We start from the raw sequence: 17,079 nt of genomic DNA, 5'->3' as shown, positions 1-17,079 counted from the left end.
TTGAAAGCAAGAAAATGCATTACAGACAGAGAGACATTAAATAATAATGAAATGATCAATCTATCAGGAAGACACAACAGTCATAAAAGTGTATGCACCAAACAAGAGAGCTTCAAAATACAGAGACAAAAACCGATAGAGCTTAAAGGAGAAATAGATAAATCCACAATTATAGTTGGGGACTTCAACATCCCAAGCTCAGCAAGTGATAGAACTACTACACAAAAAATCAACAATGATATAAAAACACTCAACACAATCAGTCAACAGGATTTTATTGACATATATAAAATACTCCACCCAACAACAGAAAAATAAACATTTATTTCAAATGCCCATGGCATCTTCACTAAGATAGACCATATCCTGGGACATAAAACAAACCTCAACAAATTTAACAAAATTAAAATTATACAATATGATTTCTGATTATAATGAACTCTAATGAGAAATCGGTAAGAGAAGGATAATTTTTAAAGTCTTTAAACTGTTGGAAATTAAACCACAAACTTCTAAATAACCCATGAGTCAAAGAGGAAGTCTCAAAAGAAGTTTAAAAAATACATGGAATGGAATGAAAATGAAAATAAAGCATATCAAAGCCTGTGGGATGCAGCTAAAGCAGGGTTTAGAGGGAAATTTTATATCACAGAAATGCTTAAATTATACAGAAAAAAAAAACTCAAGTAAATAATCTAAGTTCCCACTTCAAGAAATGAGAATAAAATAGAAATATAAACTAACTGAAAGCAAGCAGAAGAAAAGAAATAATAAAAATCAGAACAGAAAGCAATGAAACTGAAAATATAAAAACAATAGAAAGAAATCAATAAAACCAAAAGCTAGCCTTCTAAAAACAATAACAAAATTGATAAACCTTTAGGCATACTGATAAGCCATAAATCACCAATACAGAAAAAAACAGGGGCTATCACCACAAATACTGCAACCATTAAAACTATGAGGACATATAAATTCACACTGATAAATTTGTCCACTTTGAATGAACCGATTCCTCTGAAACTACAAATTGATACACTGAACCAAGAAGAAATAAATAATACAAATAGTCCTACAACCATTAAAAAAATTAAATATGGCTGGGTGCGGTGGCTCACGCCTGTAATCGCAGCACTTTGGGAGGCCGAGGCAGGCAGATCACTTGAGGTCAGGAGTTTGAGACCAGCCTGGTCAACATAGTGAAACCCTATCTCTACTAAAAATACAAAAATTAGCCAGCCCTGGTGGCGGGGCCCTGTAATGAGAGCTACTCGAGAGGCTGAGGCAGGAGAAATACTTGAGCCCAGGAGGCAGAGATTGCAGTGAGCTGAGATTGTGCCACTGCACTCCAGCCTGGGCAACAGAGTGAGACTCTATTTCAAACAAAATAATAAATAATAAAATAAAAAATTAAATATATAACCTAAAATCTCCTAAAATATATCTCCAGGTCCGGATGCCTTCACTGGTGAATTCTGTCAAATATTTAAATAGAAGAGGAGAGAACACTTTTCATTGTGTCAGACTAATATATTACCCAGACAAAGAGAGTACATTAAAAAGTACAGACCAATATCTCTCATGAACTTAGACCCCAAAATTTGTGACAAAATGTTAACAAATTAGGCTGGTGCAGTGACTCATGCCTGTAATCCCAGCGCTTTGGGAGGCAGAGGCTGGCGGATCACTTGAGGTCAGGAGTTCAAGACCAGCGTGGCCAACATGATGAAACCCTGTCTCTACTAAAAATACAAAAATTAACCAGGCGTGGTGGTGCATGCCTGTAATCCCAGCTTCTTAGGAGGCTGAGGCACGAGAATTGCTTGAACCCAGGAGGCTGAGGTTATAGTGAGCCAACATGCTACTGCACTTCAGCATGGGCAACAGAGCGAGACTCCATCTCAAAAAAAAAAAAAAAAAAAAAAAAAAAGAAAAGTTAGCAGATTAAATCTTAAAAAGTCCATATAGAAGTGAATACCATAATCAAGTGGGGGTTATTTTAGGTGTGTAAGGCTGGTTCAATACTTAAAGATCAATCAGTGTAAGCCATCATAAAAACAGCCTGAAGAATAAAATCAGATGATCATATCAATTGATACAAAGTAGTTCATAAAAATCTAACATTCATTCATGACAAATTAAAAACTCAGGGGTGGAGAAGTAAAGCAGGAAGAAAGGACAACTTTCTCAACTTGATAAAGAGCATTTACAAAAAACCTACAGCTAAAATCATACTTAGCAGTGAAGGCTTGAATGATTTCCCTCTAATATTAAGAGAAAGAGAGAAGTAGTTAATATATGCCCTCACCACTCTTATTCAACATATTACTGGAAGTCCTACTCATTGCAATAAAGCAAGAAAAAGAAATAAAAGACAGAAAGAAAACTGTCCCTAATTGTAGATATATGATAATTTACATATAAAATCCTAAGAAATGTAAAAACAAAAAACAAAAACAGAAACAAAAGACAAAACACCAAAACCTGCTAGAGATAACAAGTGAGTTCAAAAGATCCTAGGCTGCAAAATGAACACACAAAATCAGTCACTTTTTTGCCTACTAGCAATGGACATCTGAAAACCAAAATTTAAAACGCAATACTATTTATAATTACTTCCAAAAAATGAAATACTTAGGTGTAAACTTAATAAAACATGTACAGGATCTGTATACTCAAAATTACAATGTGTCGCTAAAAGTTGTTAAGTTAAAGAAGGCTTAATTAAATGAAGAGACATATTGTTTTCTCTCTACTTAATTAATGAACATTTATAGAAAGATATGAACATACATTTCACTGAAGAGTATGTGTAAGTTGCAAATAAGCCCATGGAAAGAGTTTCAATGTCATTAGCCATTAGGGAAATGCATGTTAAAACCAAAATGAGCTATCACTGTACACCTATCAGAAGGCTAAAATAAAAATAGTGAAACACCAAATACTGATGAGGACGCAGAAAAACTACATCACTCCTACATTGCTGGTGGGAGTGAAAAATGGAAAACAACTTGACAATTTCTCACAAAATTAAATGTCCAACTATCATAATACCCAGAAATTGCTCTGTTGGGCATTTATTCCAGAGAAATGAAAATGTGTTTACACAAAAACTGTATATAAATGTTCTTCACAGCTTTATTCATAATAGCCAAAAACTAGACATAGCTCATATATTCCTTAATGGGTTAAATGAAGTTTGATACATTAATATAATATAATATAATTAATATAATATTGGTAATATAATAAAGCAATAGATTATTGACACATGCAACAACATGGATGAATCTCCAGGGAATTGCACTGAGTGAGAAAATACAATCCCAAATAGTTACATATGGCATGATTCCATTTATATAACATTATTGAGATAACAGAATTATAGAAATGGAGAACAGATTAGTGGTTTCAGGGGTTAATGTGGGAATAGGGGCAAAGAAGAGTAGGTTTGTCTGTAAAAGGGCAGCAAGAAGGATCTTTACAGTGATGAAAATGCTCTATATTGTTTTGATTGTATCTTGATTGTAGCACTGTTAATATCCTGATTGTGATATTGTACTAGATTTTGCAAGATGTTACTATGGTGGAAAACTGGGTAAAGGGTATAGGGAATCTTTCTGTATTATATTTCTACAACTGCAGGCAAGCCCACTGTTATCTCAAAAAGTTTAATTTAAAAATAAGTAATAACACAGGAATAAAATGATTAATGTTACAAAGTTTAAAAATTTCCTATGAAACTTCTGGATTTGGTACTCTGGAGAGTGGAATAATAGCTCTTTGACATTTTCCCAATTTATTCTCTGATAATTAGTCTCATTATATTTTCTAACTCTAACTCTATAAATTATACTTACATAGCAAATTACTCATTTCACACAGGTTTTCAGGTTTATTTTCAGCGTTGACTTCATCTCTTATGGTTTGTTTATTTTTCTTTGTGATTATGTCTGCATTTTCATTACTACTTTTGTGTATTTGTGATTTCACCAATTTTTTTCTTTATTACTCTGCCTAGTTTTATTTTTTTCAAAAAAACCAAAGATTTGGGGTTTTTCAGTTTTTTTGTTTTTTTAATAGAAAATACGATTTTGGGTTTTTCCCCCAAAGGATCTGCTTTTGAATGTACTAATTCCTCTGTCTCTTATTTTATAATTAATTTACTTCTGCTTTTATCCTTACTAATTCCTTCCTTCTGCTTTTCTTATGTTTAATATATTGTTCTTTGTGTAATTTTCAATTGAATTATTTTCATTTGTTCCTACTTAATGAGATAAACTAAGGCTGTGAAGTTTCTTCCATGCACTGCCTTAGCTGTAGCCATGAGTAATAACAGGCAGTGTTCTTATTGTTGCTGTTTCCTGGATGTTCACTGTTAATTTTTTTGTTTGGACCACAGGTGCTGAGATGTGGCATAGCCATACCACATGATTGATCCATGCATGGAGCTTTTCTATTCTGTATTTATTTGTTGGTTGTTTGCTTTTAATACTAAACAAAAAGCTGTGAACCTACCACACAATGAGTCACTAGAACTCCAGTGGAAACTCAACTCTAGCTTTGGGATCCTGTCTTACTCCAGTCCCCTGTTGCTTTTCACCTCATTTGAGCTCATTAAAATCTTGTGCTTATGCTTTATTTCCCCAACCCTGTTTTAAAAACAACTTGAGATAAAATTTATATACCCTACAGTTCACCAATTTAAAGTGTACAATTCAATGATTTTCACACATTCACAACCAGTTGTGCAACCATCACCAACATCTAATTTTAGACCAATTTGGAGAATATTGTCATATTAACTGTATTATGTTTGCCAGTCCATGAACATGATATGTCTCCCCATTTACATTTTTTTCAACAATGTCTTGAAGTTTCATTTGGTAAGTCTTGCATATCTTTTGTTTAATTTATTGTTAGATATTTTCTTTCTGGTGGAATTGTAAATGGAATTATTTTCCTAATCTCATTTTTAGATTGTTTATTGCTAATTTATAGAGATATGATTGATTTTTGTATTGATCTTGTATCCTAAAATTTTTCTAGAGTCATTTATTAATTCTAATAGATTGTTACTGGCTTCTTCAGGATTTTTTCTCTACAAGATCATGTCATCTGCATATGGAGATAGTTTTACTTCTTCCTTTCCAATCTGGATGCCTTTTTTTTTTCTTGCTTAATTGCTCTGGCTTGCACTTTCAGTACAACATGGAAATTTATTTTATTTTATTTTATTTTACTTTATTTTATTTTATTTGTTTTTTTAGACAGTCTCACTCTGTTCCCCAGACTGGAGTGCAGTGGCACGATCTTGGTTCACTGCAACCTCCGCCTCCCAGGTTCAAGTGATTCTCTTGCCTCAGCCTCCCAAGTAGCTGGATTACAGGAGCACACCACCACACCCTACTAATTTTTGTATTTTTTTGTAGAGATGGTGTTTCGCCATGTTTGCCAGGCTGGTTTTGAACTCTTGGCCTCAAGCGTTCTGCCTGCCTCAGCCTCCCAAAGTGCTGGAATTACAGGTGTGAGCCACTGCGCCTGGCTTCTAGTGTTGAAGTGTTGAAAGTAGACATCCTTGTCTTGTTTCTAATCTTGAGTCTTAAGTCTTTCACCATTAAGTATAATTTGAACTGTCCCACGTCTGTTTTGAATGTAGTTTTGTTGCATCTGTCATTATTCTTCTGAAACTTATTTTTTTAGCATTTGCTTTTAATAATTTTAATAAAAATTTATTATGTTTCTATCAGTATATCATCTAGTATTTACTTTCTCCACTCAATATGACATTTTGTAGATATGACCGTATTGTTAGATGTGACCATGGTTTATTCATTTTGACTGTTACATAATATTTCATTGTATAAACATGCTACAACTTATTTAGCCTTTATTTTGTTTATGGACATCTTGATTGTTTTTATGGTTTTGCTATTATAAAGAATGCTTCCACGAATATACTCACCAATTCTCCCTCAGTACATTTGCAAGAATATCTCTTGGAATTACATTGAAGCATAAACTTGCTATGAGAATTGTATTAGTCCAGTCTCCTGCTGCTATCAAAGACATAACCAAGACTGGGTAATTTATAAAGGAAAGACGTTTAATTGACTCGCAGTTCAGCATGGCTGGGGAGGCCTCAGGAAACTTACAATCATGGCAGAAGGGGAAATAAACATATCCTTCTTCACATGGCAGCAGTGAGGAGAAGTGCAAAACAAAAGTGGGGAAAGTCCCTTATAAAACCATCAGATGTCTTGAGAACTCACTCTCTATCATGAGAACAGCAGCACAAAGGTAACCGCACTCGTGATTCAATTACCTCCCACTGGGTCCTTATGGTACCTACAACTCAAGATGAGATTTGGCTGGCAACACAGTCGAACCATATCTCAGCACTTTGGGAGGCCGAGGCGGGCGGATCATGAGGTCAGGAGTTCAAGACCAGCATGGCCAACATGGCAAAACCCTGTTACTATTTAAAATACAAAAATTAATCAGGCATGGTGGTGGGCGCCTGTAATCCCAGCTACTTGGGAGGCTGAGGCAGAATTGCTTGAACCTGGGAGGCGGAGGTTGCAGTGAGCCAAGATTGCACCACTGCACTCCAGCCTGGAATGTTCCATTTTGTAGGATAATGCCAAGTAGTTATCATGGCCCTACAAATTTGTATTTCTACTGGTAACATATTAAAGATTTTGTTGATCCATAATATCTCCATTCTTTTACATGGACTGTCTCTGATTTTTGCCCCTACAATGAGTATACATCAGTATCATAACTTGGGGCTTGGTTTGCATTTCCCTAATGACACAATGGGGCTGAGCATCTCATCATAGATGGGTTTCATTCAACATTGGTTGTTTCCTCTGGGGAATGTTAGTTTCCCTGCACTTCTAAGCTGCACACATATTTGGACCCTGAGAGCTCCCACTTGTACCAGTGGAGCCCAGGAGCGGAGGGAAAAAATGCACATGATTGTTGCATGCAGGTGCCATTGCCTTGAAGTTAGTCCAAGCCCTAGGGAACTATCTATCCCAGCGTGGTAGAAAGCAGGGGTAAGGATGAGAAGATTTAATTGAGAAATAAGAGGCATCTTCTACAAGCCTATATTTGTTATTTCCCTCTTTGATCCAAAAATAAGAATATTTTTTTAAAAAATAATAGAATTTATCCTATTATATTTAATGATAAAAACAGCGTAGATTTCGTTTCAGTTCTATCACACTTTACATTATGCATTTTTGTTTTAATGCTTCCTTTAAAAATCCTGTATTCATGGTCCATATTTTCGTAGTTTGCTTTATGTATTGGTTTTCCCTCTAATAAGAAGGTTTTTGGAGTATTTTTAGTTCCTTTAGTGGTTGCCTTGTAACTACATACAATATTCTTTTATGTCTTATTTATTGAATTATGACTAAAGAGACGCTCACCAAGAACAAAGGGAAGTCAGTTTACTTCCTCTACCTTTCTCCAATGTCTTATTTGGGTATATTATAATTTATTCTTTTATATTTTAAATACTATTCTTCTCCACTGATTGCCTGATTTCTCGGCTTCTTATATGTTGATTTCCTTCTTCAAATGTGAGTATTTGTTGATACTTACCTTGCTTGGAACTCAAGCCACAGTTTTGATATAAGAGCGAATGTATTTCTTCAATTCTGGAGGACTATCAGCTGATAACTCTTCAAATAACTTCAAATAACTCTTCTTTCCACCTTCTCTATTTCTACCTTGAGAACTTCTGTTAGACATAGTTGGAAACCCTTGTTCTGGGTTCCACTTGCCTCTACTGCTTGGTTGTTTTTTACTCCGAGGTCATGTTCAGAAGGTACTGTTTCCCCACACCTGCGAGGTGCAGGTTTCACATTCACCTCTGCCACAGCTGGAAAGGTTTCCCTACCCAGGCGGGTTTTATTGTAATTATTTTCTTTGGGGTCTCATACCTGGGTCCCTGTGAGTAGCATGGCTTTAGGGACCTCTGATGTTTTGACTATTTTTATGGCTTTGCTATTATGAAGAGTGCTTCCATGAATATACTCACCACTTCTCCCTGTGTACATTTGTGGTACAGATTTAGAGTCCAGATTTCTCTCTGATGTCTCCTCTCTCACTCATGGCCTGGGGAGGTAGGCCCACTTTTGTGAGTGGTGGGTGGTGGTTTTCTGTTCTCATTTTACTGAAGGGACAGCTTTTCCAGGCTCCTGCCTCTAAGCAGAAAGATCACTGCTATCCACTTTTGTGCTCAGGGCCTGTTGTGTAGGCCCCCTGTCCCTCATGGATACTAAACCAGGAGCATTTTATCCAGCTCTTGTACCTCTGTGGGACTTTGGTGTTAGCTCCTGCTCACTGCTCTGGCTTTGAGAGTTTTGTTTGTTTGTTTGTTTCTGGCATGGGAGAACGTTTCCTTTCTGCTTTTGAGTTCGCCAATGTGGTCATAAATCTGCTTGGGTTATATGTTAGCCGGCAACTCACCGTGTTTGTAGTGGGCATGATGGTATTGGTGGAGGTGGGGAGGGTGCTTCCCTAGCAGCTTAGTGCTGCAGGGACAGCAGAGTGGATGGTGATTCTGGCTGGAGAGGCTGCCCTTGGGCCTGAGCAGCTAGCAAGACTGCTGAATTGCAGGAGTCCTGGAGGAGCCTGAGAAGAGAGGCCTGGGAGGATAATCCCAAGGAACAGAGGTGAGCGGCATGATAGCACTGGGGGACTTCAGAGGCATGTGGCCACGAGGACTTCTATGGGGGATGGCTAATACTCAAACCCAAGTGACCCAGCAGATTGGGCTGTCCTTGCCATGGCATTCAGGAACAGCCCTGGTATGTCCAACTGCCTTCTTTGAGTAATATTTTGGGGAAATAAATGAAAAGGGTCTATCTTCCACATTAGAGACCATCCAAAATGCAAAGATAAAAGTAGGGATATTGACAATTTTTCAGAAACAAGAAACTGAAACAAGAGATGACCTTGAATGCCAACTCTCAAGAATTTTCAGAAATCTTGGAGAGGACGTTGAACCTCCTACAGGGTGGAAGGTAGGTTTGAGCTAATTTTACTACTCAAGGGGTGGGTGACCCAGATGACCTCTAGGTTACAAATAACTGTCACATCCCTTTCCTTGTTTAGTATACATGGCAGTGCTGTGAACAAATTACATTATCCCCATCTTCTGCAGCAGTGCTTCTCAACCAGGGATGATTTTGTTCCTCATGGGATATTTGGCAATATATGGAGGCATTTTTGATTGTCACAACTAGGGAGAGGGGAGAATGTTACTGGCACCTGGTGGATAGAGGCCAGGGATGTTGCTAAACATCTTATAAGTCACAGAACAGCCTCTCATAGCAAGGAATTATCTGGCCCCAAGTGTTAATAGTGCCCACTTTGAGAAACCCTTATCTAGGTTCAGAAAGGGATTTAACTTGGCTCAGTCTTCAAATAATCTGTGTTAAGTCCCAAAGCTAGAACATTTGCAAGAATAATTATAGCTCCCTTTAGGTCACTGCTGTTTCTGTGCAAAGAATTGTTCTAAGTACGTTCTGAGTACTGCTACTATCACCCTGTTGCATAGATGTGGAAACCAAGAAGCAGAAAGAGTCAGTGTCACCAGGTACCACACAGGTGCATGGGTCAAACCAGAACACACACCCAGCAGAAGTCTCCAGAGGCTGTGCTCCCACCCACTGGGCTGCACTCCTCAGAAGGGCCTGAATGTGAGTCTAGGTTTTCTGCTCTGTCCTAAGCTCTATTCTGTACCTCACCTCCATTTACAAGTTTATAGCTCAAGACATAGGCTCAGAACACATAAAGCTCTCCATCAACTCAAACATGGGCAAAAAGTTTTTTTGAATGTAGCGAAAGGGGAACTTTGTGTCTTTGTGTCTTCCCTAGGGGAACCCTTGAGCCCCATGGCAGATGTTACAGACTGGCTTGCTCACCAATATCTTAGCCTCCTGGAGGCAGTGAGGTCCTGCAGCTAGCCGCTGGGATAACAGCATCCATCTAATCTCCAGGTTATAGCAGAAACAATGCAGTTCTTGGAAACAGCAGTTGGGTCCCCCAGCTTTCTGATTATGGTGGAGGGAGCAGCTTCCCTGGCAAGCAAGTTTGGCAGTGACATTCCGGGACTCGTTCCTGGAAGCTGAGCTTGCAGCCTCCTCCCCCAGCCCTTCCATGGGGTCATAATCCCCTAATTCCCTGCATTAAATCCCTTTCTGGTGAAGCCAGCCAGCGTAGTGTCTGTGACCTGCTGCTGCACGCGGACTGATACGTGGCCCAATGAGGGAAGGGAAGTAAGGCCATTGGAGAAGATTCCTCTCCAGGAGTGGGTTGCTAGGCAGGAACCTGGGATCCTGGGAAAAGCATGGGATGCCATCAGTTTTTTCTTCTTGAGAGCCACAGAGGAAAGGATGTGGAGATAGGCATGGGTGATCGGGGTTTCTAATGGCATCTCTCTTTATCACGTGATGCATGCACATTGGCCATTCTGTGCCCCTTCCTTAGACTCAGGCATCCCCATCAGTCCCACTCTCATCTGTGACATTCTGTGGCATTGAGTCTCCAATAACCAAGGGAGCTTGTCAGTAGTGGAGATGCAGGCTGAGATTTAGAGCAGAGCCCTCTTTAAATGTCACCGTGCAGTGCTTTCCTGTTTAAAGGGAGATTGACAGCCACAAGCAACCTAATGAGATTGCCGCTCTGCCCCTTCTCTTAGCAGATAGAGAATCTCGCAGGCTGGAAAGCAAGAGGTGCCTCGGGGAAAGGAGGCAGGAGCAAGTGGCACCATTTACCAACTAGTCCCAGGTCTGCACTCGACAGGAGGTGATTATTCACGCCAACACTTCTGAAGAAAGCGGCACTTGAGCTGGGGGGCCCTAGTGAAGCTTCCTGATGGCTCCCCAGGAGAAGGGGTGGACCTCTATGGTGTTCCCTGCAGGCTACCTCCCTTTCTCTCTGGCCCGCTGTGGCTCTGAGAGAATGACCAGTGGAAAGAGTGGCTGCTGGAAGGGTAGAAAGATCTCAGAACTGGGGCAGGGACCTGGTTCTAGTCTTTGCTCTGTCACTGGCTTGCTGTGTGATCTGGGGCAGCCCATTCATCTCTATGGGCCTGTGTTACCTTTACAAAGTAAGGAAAATGGGTAAAGGGCAGGACGTATCTGCTGTGTTTAACCCTTTATTCCAAGCACCTGGAAGAGTGCCTGGCACATAGCAAGTCTTCAATCAGTGTTAGTGGAAAGAATGAAATGGTATCTGCAGCAATGGGAAGACAGGGGGATGATTTTAAGCACAAAGGAAGGCCAAGTTCTGGCAGTTGCTTTAGATAAACCACTGTGGCTACCATGTGGAGGATGAGATTGAGATGACTAGAGCCAGGACAACTAGTAAGGAAGCTCCTGCAGGGAAATATATTTAAAACGAGACAGTGAGCTGAGTGCTATAGGATTTGCAGGTTGGGGTTTACACCTTGCAAATACTTTTGCATACTTTGGTGCATACACACACATTACCTGATGCCATTTTTACAAAGGCCTGGAGAAGGAGATGGGGCAGGGATTGGTACTCAGCTTTTCCAGACATGGAAATTAAGATCCAGAGTCGTAGAGTGCCTTGTGCAAGCATGAAACTGAAAAGTGGCAGACTCAAGACTCAGATTAGGACGTGAGAAGACACTGAACATCGCTAGTCACCAAGGAAATGCAAGTCAAAACCACAATGAAACACTCTCCATAGAATGATTCAAATTAAAAATACTGACTATGTCCCATATTGGCAAGAATGTATAGGAACTGGAGCTCTCATACACTGCTTGTGGGGATGTAGAATGGTACAACCCCTTTGGAAAACAGACTGGCAGTTTCTTACAGATTTAAACATCCACGTACCATGTGATCCAGAAATATCATTCTGTATATTTACCCAAGAAAAATTAAAATGTGTATTCACACAAAGCCTTGTTTGTAAATGTTCATATAGCCACTTTATTTTTAAAAATCCAAAAAGCAATAAACAACCTGGTTGTCTATCAACAGGTGAATGAATAAACAAATTGTGGTATGGCTGCACAATAGAATATTACTCAGCAATGAAAAAGAGTGCATAACTGATATAGTCCATAAGGAGGAATCTCAGAAACAGAATTCTGAGCCTACCTAAGAAACCGGGCCCCAGTGAATACAAGCAATATCGTATGATTCCATGTACATGAAACTAGAAAAGTCCAATCTAATCCATAGTGACAGAAAGCAGAGTATGGTTGTCTGGGGCCAGAGGTGGAGAGAGAGATTGAATGCAAGGGGGAAGGAGGGAGCTTCAGGGAGACAGGTGCAGGAAATGTTCTGAATTCTAATTGTAGTGGGAGGTGCATAGATGTTTACCTTTATTTGAGCTTGTCAAAGTATGCTTTTTGTGGTTCGTTATATTAAAATTATAAAACTTGACTTAAGAAAGCAACTGACTCCTCCTCCAGAGCCTTCGTGGCTTATCCTGGTTCCCTCAGAACCAGGAAGATGTACAAGGCCCATGGCCACTCACCTAACCAGGGCCAGAGAGCCTTACCCAGGGCACCTGCAGGGCTCTCCCTGAGGGTGAGAACTGCTGAGTCAGAAGGCATCAAGGCTGCTTCCTTAGCCTGTTCCTATTTACACTTCCACATCCACACGTCCATCTTGGTGGGGAGGCCTTGCAGAATGGAACAGCTGTGCCATCTACTCAGAGACAGCACTCTGGCTCCAGGCTCAGAGATGGCCACCTGTCCCCGAAATAACCTGGTGGTATTTAAGGGGTGGCTGGCCCTTGCTCCAGGAAGGCCCCATCAACACAGAAACAGGCAACATAGACCACTGCCCCCATTAACCTTGGCTCCTGAAGGCTTGAGGCCAGAGGTCCAAAGTTAGCCCTGGGGCCTGCAGTCCTTGTAAAACTCAGAAAGTGTACCCTGAAGCACCAGGCTTTGGGAATTCTGGGCACCCTTCCCTCTCTCCTGCCTCAAGTAAATGTCCTTGCAAGGAAAGTTGTAGTTACCAACATTCACACTGAGCAGTGCTTGGTATCTGAAAGGAAATGCTCCATACTCAATGAGAAGGAAAGTTCCAGGAAGAAAGGGGAGAGCATCAGAGCACCCACTGGTGGGGAGTGAGGTCACTGGGGTAGAAGAAGGCTAAGGTATGGGCTGGCACTGAGGTTCGAGGTGAGGCCAGGGTCTGTTGGTAGGCTGCCTGGATCTTGCAGCTCCTCTGCTTAAAGCTGCTCTGCATCCTTTGACCTGTGCCTAGAGGACAGAAGTGTCTCCCCTCCTCCAGGGTCTAAGGCTTGTCAGGATCTAGCTGCAGCTGCCCTCCGCCACTCTTGTTCACATTGCATTTGCTCTTTCCTGCCTGCCTGACTCGACCCATGCTGTCCCTTCCAACTGAAATACCCTTCCCTCATTTCTCCATGTGGCAATTCTAATTTACATTCCAGTCTCCACTCCAGAGACTTCTGAGAAGCCTTCCCTGATCCTCCTGGCAGAATTAATTGTTCCCTCCTCTGTGCTCAGAGAATACTTGGCTTGCTCTGCCATTTATTTCTGGGTTTGTTTTCATGACAACCTCCTTTCACGAGGGCAGACCCTGTGTCTTTTTTAAGCTCTTATCCTGAGCGCTTGTACAGACTGGACACTCAGGCAATGCCTGTGAAGGCAATGAGTGCCCGCAGTCTTACGTGGGCATCTCTGTGGACACCGGCGTGCTGGGCAGACCAGGCCCTGTCTGCATGTGGGCAGCTGAACCCTAGCACTGGGGCAGGACCCTGGGGCTTAGTCCTATAAGCCAGACTGCACAGCCAAAAAGGGGCAGTCTTGGAAGCAGGAACCCGCTCTGCTAAGCCTCTGATATTTACCAGACTGACAGTTTCCCACCCAAAGCAGCCCAGAGACAGGGAATAGCTGGAGAAAGTGGGTCATCTTGACTCTTATTCAAGGCACCAGGGGAGCCCTGGGGTTTAGCCGTGGCAGTGATGGAGACTGATCCTGTCATTTGCTTGCATCCAAATGAAAGGGATTAGTGACTGCACCAATATACTAATTTTCTGTGCAACACAGGGCAAGGGCAGCCAGTGGAGATTTAAAAACTCTATGTGTGCACATGCATGTACGTGCATGCATGTGTGTATATTATAAATACATATATACTGTCTATGCCCACATCACATGTACAATGTTCAAGTGAAAATATCCACACATATCTGACAGGATGGAGAAAAGGCTTTAAGAGCTTTAGAGCTGAAAGTCTCCAGTTTGAGTCCCAGCATTCACTCAGGACCCCTACCCTCCATGAGCCTCAGTTTCCTCATCTGGAATACAGACATGGGGACTGTCCTCACTGGGAGGCTGTACAGACCAAAGTGTCAGTGAGCGTGACAGTGAAGGGAACTGCTATAGGCATCCATGGTGATCTTCAGAAGCAGTTTCTGCTTCCACAGTTGGATTTCCCAGCATGGATGACATTCAGGTCTCAGCTCATGCTCAAGGTCCACTTACAATCACACAACTCCAACACCCAAAGGGAGCCAGGGGCGGCACTACCCTTGAAGGCGACAGATGCACCTATGCATCACAGAGCTAGCTCTACCATATTCTGTGACCTTGGATAACAATCATCCCCCATCTTGTCCTCAGTTTCCCCACCTGTACAATGATAGCTTTGGCTACCTCTTCATTCTTCATATCTTAGAGCCATTTTGAAGCAGGGAGGGAGGTAAAGCTCTGGGTGCATGCCTGGGCAAGGATAGACATAGCAGGGCAGGCTCAGTGGACAGGGGAATGGCCCCAAAGCTGGGACAAAGTCAGATTGCCAAAGGCACCACTTTTATCTCATCCTTCACTAATACTCTGTTCTTTGGCCTCACAGCCGCCACCTCCTCCTCCCAGTTCCAGAAGAAGCCACTTTAAAATTAGGTTTTCCTCCTAACTTAGAAACTAAGCCCCATTGTGTGGTCCATGACAACCTCCTTTATGAATGAAACCAGCTCATAATGAGGCCCTTTCCCAGCATCGAGAGCCAAGCCCACGCCCTCCCTCTTCTGCTTGGCCAACGGCAATGGCGGCACAGCCTCATTATTCATTTCTCCTGCTCCATGGAAGGGAGGGGGAGAGGAAAAGGATCATTTTCTCATTTCACAGACGGGCAAGGGCCTCCCTGCCACAGCCCTATGGCTCCCAGCATTTGAGGGCTACCCATTACCTCTGCCTTAGAAAGTCCTTACTGCAAGATGGGACTTCAAGCCCCTTTCCCATGTTATCTTCTGCCATACCCCCTTGCTCCTCTGCACCTACGTGGGAGAAAATGTCCATGCTTCCCAGGCAGATTCTTCTCTATGGCCTAGAAAACTCCTCTAAATAATTCTAGGCTCAGCTTCAACATTGCCTCTCCAGTGTGCATAAGTGGCTCAACCCCTGTCGTGGCCCTCCCCCTTGGGTACCATTTGCAGGGCACATCTAACTACGTAGCTGTTCATTTAACTCTCTCCTGCCATGCATGTGGGAGCTCTGTCAGAGCAAGGCCCCTGCCTCATCCCTCCTCATCTCCCAGCCCCAGCACATGCTCTGGACTTAGAAAAGCCCCAAAGAACGTTTGTTGATGAGAGAGTCCTTATGGTATCAGTGTGAACTGAATACTGTGGGACTTCCCATGTCCCAGGAGCAAGTGCAGGGGTCTGGCTTCATTCTTCAAAGATGTCTTTAAAGAAGTCCATAGGTCTATGTTGCCCCCAACCCCAAAATTGAGCCTATTCCCAGACACTGTCTTGAGTCTCTCTTGATTGGGACAGGATGGGATCTGTCCTAGTCTGTTCAGGTTACTATAACAAAATACTATAGACTAGGTGGCTTATAGACAACAGAAAGTTATTACTCACAGTTCTGGAGGCTGGAAGTTCAAGGTCAAGGTGTTGGCAGTTGCGATGTCTAATGACAGCCCACTTTCTTGTTCATAGACATTCGTAGACGGTACCTTGTAGCTATGACATGGCAGAAGGGGCAAATAGTACCCTCAGGCCTCTCTTATAAGGGCGCTAGTCGCATTCATGAGGGCTCCACTCTCATGACCTAGTCACTTTGCAAATGCCCCACCCCCTAACACTAATGCACTGGAGATTAGGGATCGACATATACATTTTGGGGAAACACCAACATTCAAATCGTAGTAGGACCTCAGCTCAGTTTCATCTGGGATTCCTCTTGGGCCCCACCTCCTATCCTTTTCCTCCAACTTTTAACCCAGAGACAGAGAGATGAAGAGAGGCCAAGAAACTGAGAGAGGGAGGGAAAAAATACAAAGAAGAGAGACATAGGATAAGACAAAGACAGAAATGAAGACACAAAGAGACAGAGGGAGAAAAGGAACAGAAGGAAAGAGAGAGTGAGGAGATAGAGACAGAAAAGGAAAGAATGCCATTCAGTAGGAGGAGAGGGAAGAGCAGACCCCTGGGCCCGGGTGGCCTTGCAGCTGCAGAGGGGAGCCCGCCAGCCTGGCAGACTGCGTCTGCCTCCTGCACAGGGCCCAGAAAGAGGCAGTAGCAGCTGGGCTGAGCATTTGGCTGTCTCTGCTGAGCCCAAGCCTCTGTGCCTGACCTTAGCCCAGCTGCTCAAATCCTCCTGCCCTCCTGCCTGCAGCTGCCTGGCCCCCTGCACTCCCAAGACCCAGAGGCTGGGGAGTGGAGAGTGGAGCCCGCCCTCTTGGTCAGCTCTGCCAGAGAGGCAGGAGCCCCGTCACATGCCACCAGCGGGGCCCAGCCAGAAACCCATGTTATTTGGCTTGGGGATGGGACATATGTTTTTTTGTGACAGTGGATCTCCTTTCCAGTTAGAAACTTACTGCGGGTAGGGGAGTATTGAAATCGGCTGAATTTCTTGAACTCAGCATACAGGAAGAACAGTGCCTCGCGTTGGTGTGGTGCTTTTCAGGTTTTGAGGCACCTCCGCTGATGCTATTTCTGAGATGCACTTTCCATAATATCTCCACCCAGTGGGTGTCACCCCAGCAACGAGTGGGATCCTGGGAGGGTAAGCGACTATTCCAGGCATAGTCAGCCTCTAAGTGG

General features: G+C 42.4%; 1 long non-coding RNA gene across 2 annotated transcripts in view; it reads right to left on the bottom strand.

Annotated features, from left to right (window-relative positions):
• The window catches only part of LOC123575574 (uncharacterized), a 49,352-nt gene extending 32,687 nt beyond the window's left edge, over positions 1-16,665 (bottom strand). For both annotated transcript variants that reach the window (XR_012417751.1, XR_012417752.1), the window contains exons 1-2: positions 16,610-16,665; positions 15,895-15,996 (exon numbers count right to left, since the gene is read on the bottom strand). This is a non-coding gene — a long non-coding RNA (uncharacterized lncRNA). The remainder of the gene's footprint in view (positions 1-15,894; positions 15,997-16,609) is intronic.
• Positions 16,666-17,079: the final 414 nt, after the last annotated feature.

This window comes from Macaca fascicularis, chromosome 9 (assembly GCF_037993035.2).
Source record: "Macaca fascicularis isolate 582-1 chromosome 9, T2T-MFA8v1.1".
NCBI lineage: Eukaryota > Metazoa > Chordata > Mammalia > Primates > Cercopithecidae > Macaca > Macaca fascicularis.
This window is presented reverse-complemented; position numbering and strand designations above follow the sequence as displayed.